Source organism: Macaca nemestrina, chromosome 15 (genome assembly GCF_043159975.1).
Source record: "Macaca nemestrina isolate mMacNem1 chromosome 15, mMacNem.hap1, whole genome shotgun sequence".
Classification (NCBI taxonomy): domain Eukaryota; kingdom Metazoa; phylum Chordata; class Mammalia; order Primates; family Cercopithecidae; genus Macaca; species Macaca nemestrina.
Window position 1 is genome coordinate 57,822,610 of NC_092139.1, and position 22,653 is coordinate 57,845,262.

The window sequence follows — 22,653 nt, forward strand, 5'->3', positions numbered from 1 at the left end:
TGCAATGGCTGGTACCAGTTGTTCCTTTCCATGTTTAGTGCTTCCTTCAGGGTCTCTTCTAGGGTAGGCCTGGTGGTGACAAAATCTCTAAGCATTTGCTTGTCCATAAAGGATTTTATTTCTCCTTCACTGATGAAACTTAGTTTGGCTGGATATGAAATTCTGGGTTGAAAATTCTTTTCTTTAAGAATGTTGAATATTGGCCCCCACTCTCTTCTGGCTTGGAGAGTTTCTGCCGAGAGATCTGCTGTTAGTCTGATAGGCTTCCCTTTGTGTGTAACCCAACCTTTCTCTCTGGCTGCCCTTAACATTTTTTCCTTCATTTCAACTTTGGTGAATCTGACAATTATGTGTCTTGGAGTTGCTCTTCTCGAGGAGTATCTTTGCGGCGTTCTCTGTATTTCCTGAATTTGAATGTTGGCCTGCCTCACTAGGTTGGGGAAGTTCTCCTGGATGATATCCTGCAGAGTGTTTTCCAACTTGGTTCCATTTTCCCCGTCACTTTCAGGCACTCCAGATGTAGATTTGGTCTTTTTATATAATCCCATAGTTCTTGAGGGCTTTGTTCATTTCTTTTTACTCTTTTTCCTCTACACTTCTCTTCTTGCTTCATTTCATTCCTTTGATCTTCAATCACTGATACTCTTTCTTCCAGTTGATTGAGTCGGTTACCGAAGCTTGTGCATTTGTCATGTAGTTCTCGTGTTATGGTTTTCATCTCTATCAGTTCTTTTAAGGACTTCTCTACATTGGTTATTCTAGTTAGCCATTCGTCAAATCTTTTTTCAAGGTTTTTAGTTTCTTTGCGCTGGTTACATAGTTCCTCCTTTAGCTCTGAGAAGTTTGATCGACTGAAGCCTTCTTCTCTCGACTCGTCAAAGTCATTCTCTGTCCAGCTTTGTTCCGTTGCTGGTGATGAGCTGCGTTCCTTTGGAGGGGGAGATGTGCTCTTATTTTTTGAATTTCCAGCTTTTCTGCACTGCTTTTTCCCCATCTTTGTGGTTTGATCTGCCTTTGGTCTTTGATGATGGTGGCGTACTGATGGGGTTTTGGTGTGGGTGTCCTTTCTGTTTGTTAGTTTTCCTTCCAACAGTCAGGACCCTCAGCTGTAGGTCTGCTGGAGTTTGCTTGAGGTCCACTCCAGACCCTGTTTGCCTGGGTATCAGCAGCGGAGGCTGCAGAAGATAGAATATTGCTGAACAGTGAGTATTCCTGTCTGATTCTCTCTCTGGAAGCTTCATCTCAGGGGTGTACCCCACTGTGTGAGGTGTGAGGTGTCGGTCTGCACCTAGTGGGGGATGTCTCTCAGTTAGGCTACTCAGGGGTCAGGGATCCACTTGAGCAGGCAGTCTGTCCATTCTCAGATCTCAACCTCCATGCTGGGAGATCCACTGCTCTCTTCAAAGCTGTCAGACAGCGGCATTTACCTCTGCTGAGGTTTCTGCTGCTTTCTGTTTAGCTATGCCCTGTCCCCAGAGGAGGAGTCTACAGAGGCAGGCCAGCCTCCTTGAGCTGTGGTGGGCTCCACCCAATTCAAGCTTCCCAGCAGCTTTGTTTACCTACTTAAGCCTCAGCAATGGCGGGCGCCCCTCCCCCAGCCTCGCTGCCACCTTGCAGTTAGATCTCAGACTGCTGTGCTAGCAATGAGGGAGGCTCCGTGGGCATGGGAACCTCTGGGCTAGGTGTGGGATATAATCCCCTGGTGTGCCGTTTGCTAAGACCCTTGGTAAAGCGCAGTATTAGGGTGGGAGTTATCCTATTTTCCAGGTGTTGTGTGTCTCAATTTCCTTTGGCTAGGAAAAGAAATTCCCTTTCCCCTTGTGCTTCCCAGGTGAGGCGATGCCTTGCCCTGCTCTAGCTCTCGCTGGTCGGGCTGCACCTGTGGACCAGCGCCAACTGTCTGACATGACATGCCCCAGTGAGATGAACCTGGTACCTCAGTCGAAAATGCAGAAATCACCCATCTTCTGTGTTGCTCACGCTGGGAGCTGGAGGCTGGAGCTGTTCCTATTCAGCCATCTTGGGCATGCCCTCTCAGAAGTATGTTTTTTAATCTCCAAGTATTTGGATTTTTCCCCAGCTTTCTTTCTGTTATTGGTTTTAGTTTGATTTCAAACTAAAACATTCTTTTTGATGATTATCCTTTAACATTTGTTAGGATATATTTTATGATCCCAAGTATGGTCTATCTTGGGAATCTTCTGTGTGAGCTGAGAAAAATATGTATTGTGCTGTTGTTGGATGGAGTACTCTTTAAATGTCAATTAGGTCAAGTTGATTGATAGTAATCTTCAGGTCACCTATATCTTCATTGATTTTCTGTCTACTTGATATATCAATAACTGATCATGTCTATGTTTCTCTGTGTTTTCCTGTCTCTCCACTATTCAGGATGGCATTTTGTCCTGCATTCTCAGTGCTCTGATTGGTCTGAAAAATCCCTTAATTTTCAGTTTTTCAAGTATTTTCTAGTTGTAAGGATGGCAATAACTTCCAAGCTCTTTAAATGGCAGGGCTGAAGAGAAAAAGTCTGTAAATCTTAGATTTTTAACTTAAGCCCACCTTCAAATAACAGAGTACAACTTCCTGTGTAGTACAAATGTCTTGTATCAGAAGAGTCCCACTTTCTTCCTTCCATACCTCTAACGTTGTCATTAATTACACTGATCCATTAGCTCTAATTATCCAATACATTATTACTATTACAGCACATTTTTGAGATAGTATAGGTTCAGCACTACATTATCTACTACAACAAAGTGAATATGACAATAAAGTGCATCACACAAATTTTTTAGATTCTCAGTGCATATAAAAGTTATTTTTACACTGTTCTGTAATCTATTAAATGTGCAATAGCACTATTCTTTAAAAAGTACATATTTTAAATAAAAAGTATTTTACTGCTAAGAAAAAAATGCTAACAATTGCCTGAGCCTTCAGGACTGGTGAAGAGTCTTGCCTTGATGGCTGTTGAGTGATGAGGGTGGTAGTTTCTGAAGGCTCAGGTGGCTGTGGCAGTTTCTTAAAAGAAGACAAAATGAAGTTTGCCTCATTGATTGACACTTCCTTTCATGAAAATTTCTCTATGGTATGTGATGCTGTTTCACAGCAATTTACTCATAGTAAAACTTCTTTCGAGATTGGAATTGATCCTTTCAAACTCTGCTGCTGCTTCATCAATTAGCTTTATTTAATATTTTCTCTTCTTTGTTGTCTCTTCACCAGTAGTCAATTCCATCTCAAGAAACACTTTCTTTGCTCTTTCTTTAAGAGCAACTCCTCACTCATCCAAGTTTTATCATGAGATTGCAGAAATTCATTTACATCTTCAGGATCCAATTACAGTTCTAGTATTTTGCTATTACCATACACGCAGTTACTTCCTCCACTAAAGTCTTGAACCCATCAAAGTTATTCATGAGGATTGGAATCAACTTCTTCCAAAATTCTGTAACTGTTGATATTTTGACCTTCTCCCGTGAATCATGAAATTCTTAATGGCATCTAGAATGGGGAATCCTTTCTAGAAGGTTTTCAATTTACTTTGCCCAGATCTATCAGAAGAATCACTGTCTATAGAAACTATAGCCTTATAAATATATTTCTTAAATTATAAAACTTGAAAATCACAATCAGTTCTTGATCCACGAACTGCAGAATGAAAGTTATGTTAGCAGGCATGAAAACAACATTAATCTCTAAACATATCTCCATCAGAGCTCTCGGGCAATTAGGTGCACTATCAATGAGCAATAATCCTTTAATTTTTTTTTCTGAGCAATAGGCCTCAACAGTGTGCTTAAAATTTTCAGTAAACAATGCTGTAAACAGATGTGCTGTCATCCAGGCTTTGTTGTTCCATTTGTAGATTACAGGCAGAGTGGATTTAGCATAACTATTAAGAGCCCTAGAATTTTTGGAATGGCCAATGAACATTGGCTTCAACTTAAAGTCACCAGCTGCATTAGCCCCTAACAAAAGAGACAGCCTGTCCTTAGAGGCTTTGAAGCCAGACATTGACTGCTGCCCTTTAGCTGTAAAAGCCCTAGATGCCATACCCTTCCAATAGAAGGCTGTTTTTCCTACATTGAAAATCTGTTGCTTAGTGTAGCCACCCTTGTCAATTATTTTAGCTAGATCTTCTGGATAACCTGCTGAAGCTTCTACATCCACTCTTGCTATCATCTTGCACTTTTACGTTATGGAGACAGCTTCTTTTTTAAATTCTATGAACCAGCTTCTGCTAGCTTCCAACTTTTTTCTGAAACTTCCTCACCTCTCTTAGCATTTATCGAATTGAAGAGAGTTAGGCCTGTGTTCTGGATTAGGCTTTGGCTTAAGGGAGAGTTGTGGCTGCTATGGTCTTACAGCCAGATCACTCAAACTCTCTCCATATCAGAAATAAGGCTGTTTTGCTTACTTATCATTTGTGTGTTCACTGGAGTAGTGTTTTAATCTTCTTCCAAAACTCTCCCTTGGTATTCACAACTGAGCTGTTTGGCACAAGAGGCCTAGCTTTCAACCTATCTTGGCTTTCAGTATGCCCTAATTAACTAAGCCTTAATTAACTAATCTTAATTATTTCTAGTTTCTGATTTAAAGCAAAAGACATGTGACTCTTCCTTTCACTTGAACACTTAGAGACACAATGCAGAGTTATGAACTGGTCTAATTTCAATATTGTTGTTTCTCAGAGAATAGGGAGGTCTGAGGAGAGGACAAGAAATCACAGAACAGCTGGTGGTTGGAGCAGTTGGTTGGTGGAGCACTCGGAACACACACATTTATTAAGTTTGCCACCTTATATGGGCATGGTTTTTGGCACCCCAAAACAGTTACAATAGTAATACCAAAGATCTCTGATCACAGATCACTATAACAGATATAATAATAATAATAATAATAATAATAAAGTTTAAAGTATTGTGAGAATAACCAAAATGTGACACAGAGACACAATTTGAACACACGCTGGTAGATAAAATGGTGCTGATAGACTTGCTCCATGAAGGGTTGCCACAAACCTTCAATTTGTAAAAAATGCAATATTTATTTTGAAGCACAATAAAGCAAAATGCAATAAAACAAGGTTTGCCTGTATCTCTGAACAATTATCTTTTAGATCCATTAAAATGATGAACTTTTAGTTTGCCTTTTTTATGCCCTTCTTTTCTTCATGTAGATCCACATTTCTGACCTGTTTCATTTTCATCTGATGAAAAATTCTTTTAATATTTCTTGCAGTGCAAATATGCCTGTGAAAAATTTCCTCAGGTTTTGTTTGTCTGAGGAAGCTTTCTTTCTTTTACTTTTGAACATAATTTTGCTGGATATAGAATTCTAGGTTTGTGGAGTTTTTCTTTTATACTTTAAACGTCTCACTCCACTGTCTTCTTGCTTTTGTAGTCTCAATGAGAAGTCCACTGTAATACTTATCCTGATTCCTCTGTAGATACGCATACTAAAGAGTCTGACCCCATTTTTGGAGGGGGAGGTATTTGACTATTGATAACTTTTTAAGTTTCTCCATTCTCTCTTTCACATTTACCCCAGATTTGAGGAAGCTGATAAGAAGGTCTGGGTGTGTCCCTATTTGGCACTGGTGGAGATTCAAACCACACAAACCATGGCCTGCCTGTAGAAAGCCTCTCTTCAACCCTATGCCCTAACTTTCATAAACACCTCAAGCCAGTCTCCTTACCATTCTTTCAAACCATGTTTGGACTGCTTGGGAACCACTCTTTTCCCATTTCTCTCATCAGAAAACCGCATAATGTGATTAATAAGCGTTTGCATGCCCTCTTGGTACATGGGTGGCATCATCAGTCTCAACATTCAAACTAAATTTTAAATGAGAGTCCATCCTGATTCTGAAAAATTATCACAACAGTTAGGTGTCCTCCCTCAACCACAGCTTGGTTTTCTACAGTTGGAAAATTATCTGCTTAGGTACACCCACATGCACACACACACACACACACACACACATATGCACACACACACACATCCCCATGTTAGGAAGATCTGTATCTATATATGTACACACACATTAATATAGGAAGTAAATATCAAACATAATTACTTTTGCACCAACCTAATATATGCACATATACATACACATACACACTGCTTGGTGTTCTTTAAGTTTCCTGAATCCTGGATCTGTGCTTTGGTGTCGGCCATTTATTTTGTAATGTTCTTGACCATTATTACTTCAAACATTTTATTTACTCCGTCCTTTCTTTGTTCTCCTTCTGGTGTTATAATTACATATATGTGGCACCCTTCAAAATTGCCCCACAGTTCTTGGATGTTCTGTTCTGCTTCTTCATTACTTTTTCCCTTTGCATTTTATCTTGGAAGGTTTCAGTGGACATATCTTTAAGCTCACTCACTCTTTCCTTGGTTATGTCAAGTCTACTAGTCAACATATCAAAGGCATTCTTCATGTTACCATGTGTTTTATTTCTAGCATTTTCATTAGCCTGGGCAACATGGCAAAACATGGTGAAACCCCATCTCTACAAAAGATTTAAAAAATTAGCTGGATGTAGTGGTGTGCATCTGTAGTTTCAGCTACTTAGGAGGCTGTGGTGGGAGGATCAATTAAGCCCAGGAGGTCAAGGCTGGAGTGAGCTGTGATCGTGCCACAGCACTACAGTCTGGGTGACAGAACAAAATCCTGTCTAAAAAATAAATAAATGCAAAATTTAAAAAAGAAATGCAGACTCTCAAGGTAATTTGTATATACACTAAAGTTACAAGTACTTATGTTGAGCCCTGGGTCTCAAACTTACCTGTACGCTAAAATTACCAAAGGAAAAAAAAAAGAAACTTGGTCTGAAACCCAACGATTCTGGTGTAATTGGTGTGGGTGTGTCTTGGGTATCAGGAATTTTCAGAAGTTCCCCTAAGTGACAACAGTGAGCAGCCAAGTTTGAGAACCACCAGTTTACAGGCATCCACGGAGAATAGGGAGGGAATTGGGGACAGTGCATAGAAATGAATGCCCCAAACTGTGAGACAGTATAGCATATGCAAGAACCATAAGCAAGCCCACATTCAAGAGCAAGGTATGAGGAGAGAGATGGGGAATATGGACAAAGAGGCAGGGAACATTCAGCTCTTAAGGAGTAGCAGGACACAGCCAGACTTGGGTCTTTGGTATGTAGATGAAGAGCTTTGGAAAGGAAGTAACAGACTTGTAATTCAGAACTTTAATAGCACCAAAAACAGAGGCTGGGAGAACAGATAGGAACCCAGGGCAACATTAAAGATTGATACCTGAATGCAGGCATTGGTAGAAAGTACTGGCAGAAGATAAACATAAGAATAATCAGGAGGTAAAACCATCAGGTCTTGATCATTGATTGATTGGAAGGGTGTAAAGACAAAAGATAGGGAGGGAATCTCAGACCTGCCCAGTGGATTTTCTGGGTTGGCATGCAAGTTCTGTGATTAATCATATTTGGGACACATTCAGTGCTGGATACTTGTGAAGTATGCACATGCCAGTGTTCATCAGATGGCTGAGCAGCAAAACCTGGAGTTCAGACAGGAAGTCCAGGTGCAGGTCGTAGATCTGGGGTTCATCTTCAAGTAAGTGGAAGAGGATGCCATTCAATTGCACGACGTAGCTTAATGGGAAACCAAATACTGAACCTCAGAAAATACCCAGGAGAACACCATGTAGGAGAGTAGTAGGGAATGATTAGAAAGGAGAAGGATGAGGAAATAAGATCACAGAGACAAAGGGGTGCTCAAGACACCTAAGACATCAGAAGGCCTGCCACAGAGAGGGGCAGATGCTGCTTGGGTTTAGCAATGGTGAGCTTATTTGCAATGAATGTCTCAGTGAAATGGATGGGAGAAAACCAGATTTCCCTGAGTTAAGAAATAAAGGCGTCAAGGAGGGTGGACTTCATTTTCTGCCACACTGAGTGTCCTAAGATAGTATCCATGTAAATAAATGATTGAATAAATGCAACAGCATGGGTGAAGCAGGAAGAACAAATGTGATAGCTCTGTGTGTGAATGGTGGAAATAAAGGTGTCATTTTGATATGAGAGACCTTGACAAGTTTCTAAACTAATGAGAAAGTGACAGTAGAGAAGAGAAGATTAAAGACATAGGACATGAGGGATGCAAACACAAAAATCTGACTTGCATAGGCTCACAAAATCCTGGCTGCTTCTTTGTCTCTCACAAACTCCCATCATTCTTTTACTATAAGTTAGGGTTTGGAGGAAATTAACCCCCATCTGGAGCACTTTGGTAGTTTCCTGGTGAAGGGCAGACTCCCTGCCAGATGTCCTGAGCATGGAGGGGTGTGGCAGGAAAATAGGTGAGTGCTATGGGGACAGGCACAGGTCTCTGAGTGAGGGTAAAGGATGGAGGGTCCACACCTGGCATCTTACTGAGAGAGGTCACTCTGGGGCATGAGTAAAGTAGATGTGGACATTGACAACAGGAAGAGGCCGTGAGACCAATCTTTCAACCCGTCTGGGCCCTTGGAGGCACAGGGGAAGCTCCCTGCAGTGGGAGGTGCTGGGTCTGCCATGTGGGGAGCCATAGCCGCTGAAATCCCTGTCACACAGCTATGAGAGTCCAGAGGTGAGAAAAAGAAGCTTCCAGAGCAGATAAGAAAAGGAGGTTTCTAGAGCATAGTGGCAGGAAAGGCAGAGAGCACAGTTCTCTCTCTGGGGCGAGAAGTAAGAAGGCAGGGTGTGTGCAGGACAGCAGGTGTGCTTAGCGACAAGAGGGAAGGTCATTGAATGACAGTTTTAGTGTCAGTGGGGGCACGGAGGGTGGAGAAAGGGTTGGATTCTGGACATGTATTGAGGTCAAGCCAACAGCATTTGCTGATGAATTGAATGTGGGGTGTAAATTTTTTTTTAAAAAGCAAGGATGTTTGCATTGCTTTTGACCTGAGCAACTGGAAGTAAACAGACTCCATTAAAAAAAATTGGGAAGGAATGCAGGTGCAGCAGATTTGAGAGAGAAGCAGGAGCTGTTTTGAGCATATTCAATGTTACGATGATTTATCTCCACGGAGGACTAAGACCTTTTCAATAATGCTGAAATATCTTCTACCCATTTTAATAATGGTCTAAACTTCTTGCCTCCGTTTTTTTACATAGCTCAATGTTATGCAGCTAACAGTAACTCTTAAAAAGTAGCTTTTGGCCGGGCGCGGTGACTCACGCCGGTAATCCCAGCACTTTGGGAGGCCGAGGCAGGCGGATCACGAGGTCAGATCGAGCCCATCCTGGCTAACTCGGTGAAACCCTGTCTCTACTAAAAATACAAAAAATTAGCCGGGCGTAGTGGCGGGCGCCTGTGGTCTCAGCTACTCGGGGGCTGAGGCAGGAGAATGGCGTAAACACGACAGGTGGAGCTTGCAGTGAGCCAAGATCGCACCACTGCACTCCAGCCTGGGCGACAGAGCGAGACTCCGTCCCCCACCCCCGCCAAAAAAAAAAAAAAAGGAGCTTTCATTTCGTGAAGCAATTTAGGATTCTGTTTTTCTCCTCTGAAATGATGGCAATAAAATCGGTTTTTCTCCGGTTTTAACTGTGAAAACTGTGAAAAATAGATTCCATTGTCTGGGATCAAGCACCATGCAGGTGGAGAAGGAAGCTTTGTCAGGGGAAATGTATGTCCTGAGTTGAGGAATTTGTCGGCTCAGCCTTGGCTCCTAATTTGACTCCATGAGAAACTTGTCACTGGCTGAATAAAGCCTTGACTTGGCATCTCTGCGATAAGGCTCAGCATGGAGGTGAGGACTGGGAGCCTGGAGGGTTTCCGCCAGCCCACTTGGTATCCCGCCCCCACAGAGCTCCTTAGAAGGATTCCTCTCCAAGATGGTGGGTCTGCCCATCTGTCTGTTCAGAACTGGCTACTATTTTCCACTTTTTTGGTCAGATTCGGTCTCCAAAATGGACTATAAGGAAGCTGGCTAGCTTCACTTTCAGAGGCCCTTGGCATTCGCTACCCTCCCACTACTGGTTTTGTTCAAGGCACTGTCAGCCCCAACCCAAGATCACAGATCTAAGACTCCTAGGAAGCCTGAACAGAATTCAGAGATTCTACGAACTTGAATGAAAAACTTGTACTTTTTTTTCACATCAATCTATCAAAAAATTAGAATTTATTTCTATAATAAATGCCAGCCAAAAAGAAAAAAACTGAAATATTAGTACCTGTGTCTTTGTCACTGATAAAAATTACAGGTATTCATCTTATTAACATTGTCATTTAATACATTAGTTAAAAATTACACATATTACAATATCACAACTTTTCAGATAATTAAATAACAATATCTCACAGTAACTCATTTATTTTTTAATCTCATGTATTTTGTTTTATGTATCTAAAAATATTCTTCTAAGAAAGACTCCACAGGCTTCTAAGCTGCTGGAAAACAGAAATGAACTTTTGTTATTATCATAACCCCAGTCCCAGGGCAGTATACAACATGGCTGATGCTTAGCTAATATTTGTGGAATGAATAAATGAGGGTATCTTTCATCTTAATTTTCCAATGCTCCAAATTAATCTAAAAGTTTAAAATTGCTAGAAACATGGAGTGCCTAGAGTGAGTTTTAAAAGATAAAGACGTTGTTGCAGGACAGGATAATTAATACCAAAGATCAGATCCTCTTCCTTAATGTTAAGAGGGCTGCAGAAGGGCAGCAGTCCATCTTCTGTAACAGCTTCTTGCTGATTTTATGGGTGTAGTCCCTGACTATCACTGGAAGAGTAAAATCTCCAGATACCTGATCTAAGGGGCCCAAAGGCAGGATGCTCTCATTTTCTGGGTTAGAAGACAGGGTAGGTTGGAAGGCTGGTGCTAGCATTGTCTTTATGTGGAATCTAGAAGACATAAACTTTACTAGGAGTCTAAACAAGAAAATTATAATTAGCAGGAAGAGAAAAATGAATGCTCCTATGCCCACCCACAGCATCAAGTTAGTTAGTTATGCATTTGTAAAACAGCAACCTTAAGTTTTCTAGGGTTTACAAATGTAGGTCATAGTGTCCTGCTCTTGTGCCTGTGGGAACTCATAAGAAACAGGTTCAATCCTAGACAAATATTCCCAACCAGTACTTCCCTAAAGTTTAAGAGCAGTGAGGGTACTTAACTATACCCAATAAGAGCTCTTTCATATCATTGTATCTAATCCTCATGGGATCCCTTTTTTCAAAGTTTTTAGTAAGGCTGGATCTTTTTATTTTTGTCCTTTGTGTAAAAGAGAAATGCTTTGGTTTTACAATTTTTGAAAGATATTTTGAACCTAGCCTAAATTTTAAGGGGCCATAGTGAGGTGTGTCTGATGTCCTGTTTCCTGTTTCATGTTTTATGTCATGGCCTGAGTTAGGGTTTTTTTAATTTATTTAGGATTTTCTTTGGCCAAGGGACTTAGAATCAAAATACTTATAAGCCAATTAAACTTTCTAGGTCAGGTAGGGATTGAAGTAACCAGGTACTCATTAGCCCTTAAAATCCTTGAAGCAATACAAGAGTCAAAAATTAAAAGCCAAAAAAAAAGTTACACATCAAGAAAAACCAAGAGCATAGAATCAAGCTATACTGGGGGAAAATACCACTTCCATAGACCTCTAAGGCAAAGTACCTTACCATCAGGCCACGACAGTCAGCATCACAGGAGCTGATGAAAGAGCTGAAGGAGAGAACCAGCGTCCCAGGCCTTTTTAAAGGGAGAAAGAGCTGAAAGCAGTAAGACAGAGCAATAGTGGAATCTAGGAGACATAAATACAAGAAGTTTTAAAAGAAGCTCGTTATAGCATTAAAAGCAAAGTTTTCCATAATTTAGCAAATCAGCACTTTAAGAAAACTTTAGTTTCAATATGTAGGTAATTTTATAATTTTCTTTACATCTCCTTTTTCTACCCACTGGTTCCTTTATATGTTGAGCCTCTCTTTAAAGAACTCTTGAATTAGACAAAAATTATTTTCCCAACAAAGAATACATTTTTGGTACATTTAATACAAATCTAGGAAGCAAGAAAGGAGAACCACTTTACGATTTTAAGGTTTTTTTTTTTTTTTTTTTTTTTTTTTTGAGACAGATTCTCACTCTGTTGCCCAGGTTGGAGTGCAGTGGTACAATCTCAACTCACTGCAACCTCTGTCTCCTGTGTTCAAGCGATTCTCCTGCCTTACCCTCCCTAGTAGCTGGAATTACAGGCATACACCACCATGCCTGGCTAATTTTTTGTATTTTTAGTAGAGACAGGGTTTCACCATGTTCGCCAGGCTTGTCTCAAACTCCCGACCTCAGGTGATCCGCCTGCCTCAGCCTCCCAAAGTGCTGGGATTACAAGCCTAAACCACCATGCCAGGCCCAATTTTAAGATTTCAAACCACACAGAAAGCTCACTATTTAAGCATCTATTCTATTCACATGTATTTAACTTTTCTATTTTTAACAGTTTTACCTAGACTACCTCCAAGAACCAAGATATCATGCAAAGCTAGTTACCATTTAAAGCCATTTTAACCATTTAAGAGCCTACAAATATCAGTGATTTACCTGGGTAAGTATCTTAAATTTTAGAAGATATAACATTTTCTTTAAAGTAACAAGTTTAGATTAGTCTTTTTTTTTTTTTTTTTTTTTTTTTTTTTGAGACGGAGTCTCACTCTGTCGCCCAGGCTGGAGTGCAGTGGCCGGATCTCAGCTCACTGCAAGCTCCGCCTCCCGGGTTCATGCCATTCTCCTGCCTCAGCCTCCCAAGTAGCTGGGACTACAGGCGCCCGCCGCCTCGCCCGGCTAGTTTTTTGTATTTTTTAGTAGAGACGGGGTTTCACCGGGTTAGCCAGGATGGTCTCGATCTCCTGACCTCGTGATCCGCCCGTCTCGGCCTCCCAAAGTGCTGGGATTACAGGCTTGAGCCACCGCGCCCGGCCTAGATTAGTCTTAATTGTTTAATTTATTCAACATTCTTTTTTATAAGCCAATTGGATAGCATGTTAGACATAACACACATCACAATACTTGTATATATACAGAAACAAACATAAAAAAGTGACCTGTATAAGACAACTGGATCCAAGCTATTTACAAAATCCTGACCTGTCTATCTGGCTAAACTTTATTTACCCCAACAGGTATGGAAGAGGCAATGAACAGGATTCTGTAGCATCAAATCAGGAAGAGAGAGGGCAAACCACATTGCTCAAGGGGAGACCTGGGCATCCCTGAGCTGCCTGAGAGCTCCCCCAGCTGTGAAGACTCCAAAGAAAAATGTTCAGGTGGCTGCTTGTCTTCCACTGTGGGAAGCTGTCTGCTTCATCAAGGATTCAAGATCCTTAGTAAACTTATAAACTTATTTGGGCAAGGCAGCTTGTTGGGGCTAGTGGAAGAAGGTTAGCTTTAGTGTTGACAGGAAGCCTTTTCCTCTCCCACCAGGCACGGTTAGGACGTTCTTATTGCCACTGGCCCTTTGGCTTATAGTAGGCACACTGATTCTGGCCCAAGGGCCAGCGAGTTGGTGGCTGTCATCTGGGCATCCCAGACACCGATTTTACAACACTGTCTCAGGATAGGTAATTCTGAGGTGGCAGAGGGCTTAAAGCAGCTATTACTAATTGCACTTTTTGCCTATTTCTTTTGTGTTTTTTCACATCTTTTACCTTTTCCCAATTGTTGTAAACTTTAAAGGCCCTGTTGGTTCACAGGGATTTGAGGTCCATTGCTGCTTTTTGTAGCTTTCTCCTAATGTCAGGCACAGCAGACTGAGTAACGAAATGCGTAACCAGGAAAGCTTGCCCTTCCGGGGAATCGAGGTCTGCATTAGTCTATTCCCTGAGTGCCTCAACCAAACGGCCCAGAAACGGGTGGGATTTTTGTCTTTTCCCTAAGTTAAAATATCTCTAACCTTGTCATAAATAACTGGCTTAGCCACATTGTTTTTCTGCTGCTTTTTTCCTGTGGCACAGCAAGCAGACACCAATATTTGCAAGTCATGACAATTTAAATTAAAGAGCATGGACAGCTTAGTCAACTCCTCTGTAAACTTTTCTGGATCCTCTGAGAACTGGCTGAATTTTTCCTTGTATAAAACCAAATCCCACATAGAAAATGGGACATATACTCTAACTGTCCCCTCATTTCCATCAACTACTTCCCACAATGGACATAGGTTTGACTGTAGGGGCTGATATGGGACCCCGCTTCTGTTGGTACTGGTTGGACTTACTTTCTCATGCAGCAGGGGTATAGGCTAGTTGGATAGTGAGGAGGGGAACCTTATGACCTTGCAGTGGAATTCTGTGTTAGAGGACTGGCAGGACCTCAGAACTGAAGATCTGAGGAGACTCCAAGGAGGGCGTAGGCCTTCTAGGGGGAGCAGCTGGAAGGGAGCCCCTAGGTGCTCCTTCCTGGTGCCTGGAAGTAACATGAGCCAGTAAAGGGCCATAAAAGCCTGTACGGAAGGGACCTCCTCCCATTTTAATAGGATATATCTAATTATAAAATAGCATTATAATGTACATAACCATGTTTAGGCCAAATCTCTTGGTTTTCTAATTTATGTTGGACCCAAATGGTATTGCAACAGAAAAACCAAGTCAAATTTGAATTTGCTCCAATAGACTAAAAGGCACCCTAGTGGCACATCCCCTGGATGCTTGTCACTGTCTTCATGTCCAACAAGGATTTCTACTAGGCCCATGAGTTTGTCTAAGTCTAGCGAGAGGGTAGGAAATTGGGCCCTTGTTTTTTCCCTCTTAGATTCTTACTTTCTGCAAAGAAAGTGTAAATATAGGTAGAAAGGCATAAGAAAGTGGGTTATAATCATTTGTCAGTGAATGAACTATGACAAAAGAAGTGTTTTTTTAAGTAATGTGAGGAAAGAAAAGTGTGATAAAGTGACAATAAAAAAAGAAAATCCTGTTATGGAAAATAATAACTTTAGGGCAGAAAACAGAAAAGGCAAGACCAAGATTCCCCTAGGGTGGACCTTCAACCCACAATCCTAGCAGGAATGCCAGTGTAAAAATCCTCAGGGCATCCAGGGGGTGGCCAAAAATAACAAATGTGGAAAACCTGAGTTCCTGTGTATCGGCCTTTGAGAGTCTCCATACCAAATGTCAAGAAACCTGGAGCATCCGGGAGCTACCAACAGTGAAACCCACAAGCCTGACTGGGGCCACAGAGCAACATGACTCTGGCATCCCAGAGTCAACACAACAGGGGATCTCTCACAGCTAAGTGTCCTGCCTTAAACAATTGCCCAAATGTAGTTAGTGGGGAGCCAAAGGAAACACTGTAAACAAAACATAAATTTCAGGGTGGAAAATAAAATAAAATAGCAGACAGAAACATAAAATGGTATTAGTGGGGAAAGGACTGAGAGAAGGGGTGACAAGGATGTAATTGGTTAGGACTTTGAATTGACTATCTAGCCAAAGGCTGGTTCACCCAATATTGGCAGGGAGGGTGGAGGGGACATTTTTCTGCCCACCGGAGCCAAAATGGCACCAACCAGTCTCCAACTTAGGGCTGGGGTGAAGGTCTGCTCCCCAGGTTTCCCCAGCTTGGGCAGACTCAGCTGCTATGGAAGGAAGGGGAGGTGTCAGTGCAGATCAGTGACCCACCAGCTGCAGTGGCAGGTCCCACATGAGGTGGGGGTGCTGTGGATGCTCACTCATTCACTGGGCTCCACCACCTGCCGGGAAAGATGATGGTTCCTAAAACAGCCCTTGGCGGCGGGCGCGGTGGCTCAAGCCTGTAATCCCAGCACTTTGGGAGGCCGAGACGGGCGGATCACGAGGTCAAGAGATCGAGACCATCCTGGCTAACACGGTGAAACCCCATCTCTACTAAAAAAATACAAAATCTAGCCGGGCGAGGTGGTGGGCGCCTGTAGTCCCAGCTACTCGGGAGGCTGAGGCAGGAGAATGGCGTAAACCCGGGAGGCGGGGCTTGCAGTGAGCTGAGATCCGGCCACTGCACTCCAGCCTGGGCGACAGAGCGAGATTCCGTCTCAAAAAAAAAAATAAATAAAAAGAGCCTTTGGCTAGTGTTACAACTCTGCAGCTTTGATCACCATAGCACTGATCACCATCTTACCATCTCTCTGTCTCCCTGATCACCATCCCCCAATCCTGCCATTCCACTGACCACCAATTGCTGCCTCTCACTATCTCACTGTCCCAACAACTGTCAATCGCCAATCACTGCCTTTCCGTCTCTCTCTAGTTATTGCCTCTCACTGTCTCACTGACTGCCAATTGCTGTTTCTTGCCACCTCGCTACTCACCATCTTGCCATCTCTCACTGTTTCTCATCATCTTGCCTTTCCACTGATCACCACTGTCTGCTCTCTCACCATCTCTCTGCTGATTGCTACTGTTTTCCTGTCTCACTACTGATTGCTGCTGTCTCACTGCTGTGTTGGTCACTGCCTCTTACTCACCATCTTTGTCTCTTCATGGTCGTCAGATGTTACAGGACAGGTGAGCCACAGAATGGGTGCTTAGCGTGAGAGGGCTCTTGTCTTTGCCAGGGAAAGAATTCCAGGCTGAGCTAGTGGTGGCAGGCAGCAATCTTTTGTTGAACGGTACTGTTCCTTGTGGAGCAGGGCTGACTTATAGGCAGTGTGCCCAGAGTCAGCAACATATGGGCTGTTGGCAACAATACTTATACTCACATAAACCTACTTTCAGCTACATGCAAATTAGGGGGCAGGTCAATACAAATTAAGGGGCAGGTTACTTAGAACTTTCTAGAAAAGGGGCAGTAACTTCCAGGTCATTGCCTTGGCATTTGTAAACTGTTATGGTGCTGGTGGGAGTATCTTATGCCAATGAGCAATAAGGTCAGCTGGGGAGTACTTTAATCGTCATCTGCTGGTTCCTGCTGATCTTTTTTTTTATTTTATCCTATCTGGACCAGATCCTGTTTTGGTCAGCAGGACTGTGACCAAAAGACAAGTCCTTCCAGCCTCCTACCTCAACATTAATTAGATCATAGTTTTCTAATTAATTAATTATGACTTCTCAGCATTCTTGTTACATATTTAGCCATAATTTCAATTTAGGGGGAATTTGCCTGCACCACCCACTCCTCAGCTGAGAATCGATATCTAAAAATCACTGCATAAATTTGTTTTGTCATCTTCTCTGGTGGAGGTGGGACAGTGTCTTAGTCCACTCTTGCACACCTATAAAGACATACCTGAGACTAGGTAATTTATAAAGAAAGGAGGCTTAATTGACTCACAGTTTTGCATGGCTGGGGAGTCTTCAGGAAACTTACAATCATGGCAAAAGGCAAAAGAGAAGCAAGTACCTTCTTACAAGGGAGCAGAAGAGAGAGTGAGCAAGAGGAAGTGCCACACTCTCAAACCGTCAGATCTCCTAAGAACTCACTATTATGAAAACAGCACTGGGGAAACCACCACTGTGATCCAATTACCTCCCACCTAGACCCTCCCTCAACATATGGGGATTACAATTTGAGATGAGATTTGGGTGGGGACACAGAGCCAAACAATATCAGATGAAGGAAGGAAGGAAGGAAGGAAGGAAGGAAGGAAGGAAGGAAGGAAGGAAGGAAGGAAGGAAGGGAGGGAGGGAGGGAGGGAGGGAGGGAGGGAGGGAGGGAGGGAGGGAGGAAGGATTAGGTATCTTTTATAACAAGAAAATTGTCATATTTTTTCAGCAATACAGGTTCCATTGGTGAATATCAGGTCATCTCTCCTGTACCCCTGATTTTATTTGATTCCCTAAATGCCCCTCAGTAAGAAGGAAATGTGCACTAATTGGTTGAAGCTCAAAGTGATTATTCATTATGAAAACAATCCTACACATCAATTCCCTTTGAGGGATGTTTAGAAGAACTGCTGTTAGTTTTCTTTCATCTTGGAAAAGAAAAGGCAAAACCAAGCCAGCCAGGGTTTATTCTGCTTCATTACAGCTCTAAAGCACATTTACTGAACAGTCATTTTTCAATATAGTAAATCTCTCTGGGAGTAGTTTATTCGGTGGGATGCAGAGATATCTTAGTTGGATAATTCATGCTCTTTGGTTTACCTTGGATGTGTAATTGAGGCCAGCTGCTGAAATGGTACCAACAGCAATAACAACATCAAGAAGCAATGACAAGTTCCAAGGGTTATGGCACTAAAAGAAGAGTGCAGGGCTACAGCTGTGACTGTGTTTCAGATCTCCAAGGGCCCATGTGAGTTCCTGGCTCAACACCATGAATACGCCAGGAGAGAGCCCTTGCCTGGTGAGCAACACAGACAGCAGAACAAGGGAAGTGTCAATGGGATCTGGCCAATAATTCCTATTAGAATATCTGGTGAATTATGACTTTTGAGAAGCAGTAATAATCTTCACATAAAGGTATTCCTATGTTGATTGTAATAAAAAGGAATCCAGTCCCCACCAGCCTCCCTCATTTGGATTCCCAAATTTCTTCCAAGTGGCTTCCCAGCCCTCAGCTCCACTCTCTCTGATTTCATTCTTCACCTTCTATCCAGAGCTATTTTCTCAAAAGAAAGTCTAGTCATGTTGTTTTCCTGTCTATATTCAGCCAGTGCTTACCCAATCTCATAAAATGAAGTGTGAATATTTACTGATGACAGAGACTATAAGGCTTTCACTCCTCTTCAAGTTTTCCTCTTGCTAGGTCACTTTCTAGTTGCTCTGATATTTTTTTCCATTTCACACTCTCCCCAAGCTTTTGTTAGCTTGTGACTTCTGCGCATGTTGTTCTCTTTACCTGAAATACTTTCCCTCCATTCTGCACTCTCCTTGGGTCCAAAATTCAAACATCTTTCCTTTAGGCTGGGAGTGAATAAGTCACCACCTTTAGCAGAAGACTAGGCTGTGCTCTTACGTATCATAAATCCTTGTAGCACACCTTAAATAACAGTCTTCATACTTTAGGGTTATCACATGTTTAATATCTGTCTTGTTCACAACACTACAAGATCTCTGAAGGCAGGTGTCTTATCCGCTACATTACAAGACCTCTTAAGGTAGGGTTCACACTTGTCTCATTTATTACTGTGTTACATTACCTTGGACAGTTTCTAAAACATAGGGTCAATTAAGATTTGTTGAATGCACAGATCACCAGATGAGGTGCTCACAGGTCTCCCATCTTCCTCTGACTGAGGGCCTTACCAGTGAACCCATTTTCACAGTGAAATCCCTTTCTCTCTCTCTTATTTCATTCCTTTAAAAACAGAAAGTAATGACCTGACTTGTTGCTGATTCTTGAGTATGAACTTATTCAGTTAATGCCAAGTTCTTTACACACTCCATCTTTGGCTGGTTTAGAGCAATGGTTTGGGGATTGGAGAGCTTCCCCCTGGAGGGCTTAACACACAGTGTCCTGGACCCCACTCCAGAGTTTCTGGTGCAGGGATCTGTAGTGAAGCCTGAGTGTCTTCATTTTTAACAAATTCCCAGGTGCTGCTGACACTGCTGGTCTGGAGACTACAGGTTGTGAGCCACTGGTCTGAACATTCTGTTTAAAGTCACTTCATTTCTACGGTCTCACTGTCCTATCTTATCTCAGTATGTGGACCTCCCCATCTAATTAACCTACGGTTCATCTACCTTTCATAAGATTAACACTTGGCCAGATCCTGCTGTGGCAGATACTCAGTGCAACATGTTATGTTTTGACCTTGCATAGAGTTAATTAAGCAGGGCCTTTCTATGCCTGGTAAGGCCCAAAAATAAGCCAAAAATATATGGAACATGACCACGTAAAGAAAACCTGCTAGCGATTTTTGCACACTGATTTTATATCCTAAGGCTTTGCTGAAGTTGCTTATCAGCTTAAGAAGCCTTTGAGCTGAGGCAATGGGCTTTTCTAGATACGGGATCACGTCATCTGCAAACAAGGACAGTTTGACTTCCTCTCTTTCAGTTTGAATACCCTTTATTTTGTTCTCTTGCCTGATTACCCTGGCCAGAACTTCCAATACTCTGTTGAATAGGAATGGTAAGGGAGGGCATCCTTCTCTTGTGCCGGTTTTCAAGAGGAATGCTTCCAGCTTTTGCCCATTTAGGATGATATTGGTTGTGGGTTTGTAATAGATGGCTCTTGTTATTTTGAGGTATGTCTCTTCAATACCTAATTTATTGAGAGTTGTTAACATGAAGAGATGTTGAATTTTATCGAAGGCCTTTTCTGCATCTATTGCGATAATCATGTGGTTTTTGCCTTTGGTTTCGTTTATGTAATGAATTGCGTTTATTGATTTGTGTATGTTGAACCAACCTTGCATCCTGGGGATGAAGCCAACTTGATAGTGGTGGAGAAGCTTTTTGATGCATTCCTATATTCCAACAACAGGCAAGAAGAGAGCCAGATCATGAATGAACTCCCATTCACAATTGCTACAAAAATATTAAAAGACCCAGGAAAACAGCTAACAAAGGAAGTGAAGGAACTCTTCAAGGAAATCTACAAACCACTATTCAAAGAAATCAGAAAGGACACAAACAAATGGAGAAACATTCCATGCTCACACATAGGAAGAATTAATATCGTGAAAATGGTCATATTTCCCGAAGTGATTTATATATTCAATGCTATTTCCATTAAACTATTGATATTCTTCACAGAATTAGAAAAGGCTATTTTAAAATTCGTGTGGAATCAAAAAAGAGCCCATATAGCCAAGACAATCCTAAGCAAAGAGAACAAAGTCGTAGGCATCATGCTACCCAACTTCAAACTATACTACAAGGCTACATTAACCAAAACAGTATGATACTGGTACAAGAACAGACACACAGACCAATGGAACAGAATAGAGAATTCAGAAATAAGACCGCACACTTACAACCATCTGATCTCTAACAAACCTGACAAAAACAGCAATGGGAGAAGGCCTTCCTACTTAATAAATGGTACTGGGAAAACTGGTTAGCCATATGCAGAAAATTGAAACTGGACCACTTCCTTACATCTTAAACAAAAATTAACTCAAGATGGATTAAAGACTTAAATGTAAACCCCAAAACTATAAAAACCCTAGAAGAAAATCTAAGCAATGCCATTCAGGACATAGGCATGGGCAAAGATTTCATGACAAAAATGCCAAAAGCAATTGCAACAAAAGCAAAAATTGAAATATGATTAATTAAACTAAAGAACTTCTGCACAGCAAAAGAAACTATCATCAGAGTGAATAGACAAAATACAGAATGGGAGAAAATTTTTGCAATTTATTAATCTGACAAATGTCTAATATCCAGTCTACAAGGAACTTAAATTTACAAGAAAAAAAAACCCCATTGAAAAGTGGGAAGAGGACATGAACAGATACTTCTTAAAAGATGGAACACAGGCAGCCAACAACCATATGAAAAAAAGGTCAACATCACTGATCATTAGAGAAATGCAAATCAAAACCACAATGAGATACCATCTCACACCAGTCAGAATGGCTGTTATTAAAAAGTAAAAACACAACAGACACTGGCAAGATTGTGGAGAAAAAGGAAACAATTATACACTGTTTGTGGGAGTGTAAATTAGTTCAATCATTGTAGAAGACAGGGTGGTGATTCTTCAAAGACCTAGAGGCAGAAACACCACTTGACCCAGCAATCCCATTACCAGGCATATACCCAAAGGAATAGAAATCATTCTATTATAAAGACCTATGCATGTGTATGTTCATTGCAGTACTAGTCACAATAGCAAACACATGGAATCAACCTAAATACCCATAAATGATAGACTGGATAAAGAAAATTTGGTACATATGCACCATGGAGTACTATGCAGCCATAAAAAGGAAAGAGATCATGTCCTTTGCAGGGACATGGATGGAGTTGGAAGTCATTATCCTCAGCAAACTAATGCAGGAACAGAAAACCAAATACCACATATTTTCACTTATAAGTAGGAGCTGAATGATGAGAACACATGGACACAGTGGGGGGAACAACACACACTGGGGCCTGTTGCGTGAGGAGTGAGGGAGAGCATCAAGAAGAATAGCTAATGGATGCTGGGCTTGATACTTAGGTGATGGGATGATCTGTGCAGCAAACCACTAGGGCACACATTTACCTATGAACAATCCTGCACATCTGCACATGTACCCCTGGACTTAAAATAAAAGTTGAAGAAAAATAAAACAAAGAAAAACTGCATAGTTATTGACTCTGTTTCACAGCATTAGGGAGGGTTGATGATAATTTATATTGTAATTGAATCTTTTCTGGATCAATAGCTGTGAATGACATTTTTATCCTGTATTTTCATAGTCATCTTTTTCTCTAAGGCCAAAGTACCCAGTAAACAGGGTTTTGTTTTATTTATTTATTTATTTATTTATTTGTTTGTTTGTTTGTTTGTTTATTTGGAGTGCTCTCCACATCTCTTACAGTATTTACTTTCCAAAATTACCTTATAGGCATGATTCAATATGCTCAGATACAAAGAATCAGTTACTTTATTTGGTTCAGGTTTTCACTTCCATTTAGATCATAGGCCCCTAAATTTTGACTACAGTATAAGAAGTAAACACAAAGCATGACGTTTTTACCCAATATCAAATATTGGGTCTAGAAAAATTCCAGGACATTTTGCTCATGTCATCACTATCTCATGCTTAATCTGCAAGATTCCCAAGGGA